This window comes from Cervus elaphus, chromosome 26 (genome assembly GCF_910594005.1).
Source record: "Cervus elaphus chromosome 26, mCerEla1.1, whole genome shotgun sequence".
Classification (NCBI taxonomy): domain Eukaryota; kingdom Metazoa; phylum Chordata; class Mammalia; order Artiodactyla; family Cervidae; genus Cervus; species Cervus elaphus.
This window is the reverse complement of record NC_057840.1, coordinates 22,030,968-22,033,723: the sequence shown is the minus strand read 5'-3', so window position 1 is coordinate 22,033,723 and position 2,756 is coordinate 22,030,968.

Genomic DNA, 2,756 nt, shown 5'->3' with positions numbered 1-2,756 from the left:
CACACAAGAGCATGTCTATACACCTATCTCCCCTGAGAGTCTACTCCATGGGTAACTCAACCTTTGATGGCTACTACAAAAATATTTACTGAACTGAATTGAATATTATGTTCAATTGAATTGAACGTTATGCTCCATAAACTCCTATACAGCAAAGTGAAGTGAAGTGATGTCAGTGATGTCTAACTCTTTGCAACCCCATGGACTGTAGCCTACAAGGCTCCTCTGCCCATGGAATTTTCCAGGCAAGAATACTGGAGTGGGTTGCCATTTCCTTCTCCAGGGGATCTTCCCAGCCCAGGGGTTGAACCTGGGTCTCCCGCATTGCAGGCAGACACTTTACCATCTGAGCTACTAGGGAACTTCTTACTTATCCTTGTATCCTTGCACTGATTAGAAGGTGACTTTTATCAAGGGAGGGCTATGGTCTGATTGTTTATATACCACCAAAATTCATGTTGCAATTCTATCCCTCAAAGGTTATGATATTATGTGGCCTTTGGGAGGTGCTGGAGTCATGAGGGTGGAGCCCTCAGGAATGGAATTGACACATAAAAGAGAGATCCCTCCTCTTCTGTCAAGTGAGTAAAGTTAGAAGCCTGCCATTCAGGAGAGTACTGCAGCCCTAACCTGACCATGCTGGCATTCTGATCTTGGACTTGTAGCCTCCAGACTAGGAGAAATATAATCCTGTGGTTTATAAACTACTGAGTTTGTGGCATCCTGTTATAACCACCCAAGCAGACTAAGACGGTGAACATCATGAACTCAACAAATAAAATATTTCCCCAAACAGTCTACTTCCTATTCAAAATATGATCTTAGAGCTATGGCCATTGGCATTCCTTGTGTATTTTGTTTCAAATGCAGACTCTCAAGGCCCAACCTGAATCTGACCAACTGAATCTAAATCTGCATTTTAACAAGATCCCAGGTTGTTCATACTGATTTTCAGAAATACTGAGCTAAGGGATTTATTATTATAAATAAAGTGATCTTGCTAACATTTTCTCTCTACTTTGTACAACACCTTCATAATGTTTTTCTTAAAAATTTTTCAGTTTTAGTGTGATCATGCCTTCTTTCATCCAACAAATACTAAATGAGTCCCAAAGATTTCAGCCCTACAGCGCTTACATTCTACAAAGACAAGAAAATAAACATCAATATACATATTGTAGAGCGGAATATTACCTGAGGGAAGGTGATAAATGCCCCTCACACACACACACACACACACACACACACACACACACACACACACACACACACAACAAAAAACCAGTAGGGCAGGGTAAAGAGGATGGGAAGATGGGTTGCAATTTCAAAATTTTGCAGAAAGACATGATAAGCAGACACTTAAGGCAAGCTTGGTAGTTAGCCATATGCATATCTAAGCATGATCCTGAAATGTTCTAAGAAGGGTAGAGGCCAATGTGGCTGAAGTAGAATAGGTGACTCGATGCAGAGTAATAGGAGATGTGATCAAGGAGATAAGAGGGCAGATCTTATGATGAGAGAATGCTATTTAATAGCTGAAAAGGTAATGTAAGTTCTTTTTCCTCCAAGAATAAAGTAGTTCTTGCCCAAGCCAATTAGATTTGGGCTATGACATTTTGCGCAAACCATTTCACCGGCAAAGCTTCTGGTTCCTCAACTACAAATGCAGGGATTACAGAAGCCATGTAAGGGCTCTTTCTGCCGGAAACTCTCAAATTCCCAGAGGCATTGATGCCAAAGGCTAATACGTGGCAAAGGAAGAATTATGGCTAGGTTGTGGCTTAGAACAAAGTTCTGCAATCCTCAGTTCAGTTCAGTCGCTCAGTCGCGCCCAACTCTTTGCGACCCCATGGACTGCAGCATGCCAGGCCTCCCCGTCCATCACCAACTCCCGGAGTTAACTCAAACTCATGTCCATTGAGTCGGTGATGCCATCCAACCAGCTCACCCTCTGTCGTCCCCTTCTCCTCCCGCCTTCAATCTTTCCCAGCATTAGGGTCTTTCCAAATGAGTCAGTTCTTCGCATCAGATGGCCAAAGTACTGGAGTTTCTAGCAATCCTCAGTTCAGTTCAGTTCAGTCGCTCAGTTGTGTCCCACTCTTTGCGACCCCATGAATCGCAGCACACCAGGCCTCCCTGTCCATCACCAACTCCCAGAGTTTACTCAAACTCATGCCCATCGAGTCGGTGATGCCATCCAGCCATCTCATCCTCTGTCGCCCCCTTCTCCTGCCTCCAATCCCTCCCAGCATCAGGGTCTTTTCGAATGAGTCAGCTCTTCGCATGAGATGGCCAAAGTATCGGAGTTTCAGCTTCAGCATCAGTTCTTCCAATGAACACCCAGGACTGATCCTAGCAATCCTAGAACACTGCAAAAAAGGGGAATATGAATTACAGCAAGTAGTGCCAAGCTTAAAGAACATAACGTTTAGAGCCAAGGTGCTCACAAACGGGTGAGCCAAGATCGCCACCACAGACTGCCGTGCCCCAACGCCGACCTGCCACAGAGGCGGACTCTCTTTGACTTCCCGCTGTATTCCAGCTCGCCTACCTCATTCAACCTCCTAGGCCACTCCAGCCTCCCCTCACGAGCCCTCAATTACCCACGCAGGGCGTCCTCCCCGCCCAGGCCCCGCCTCCCGGCCCTGGCCCCGCCTCCCAGCCCGCTGGCCGCCCAGTCCTGGTCTCGGCCTCGCTGTCCGCGCCCCACTTTCCCGTCCACGCCCCGCCTCCCGCTGGAGGGATAGTCCGCGGCG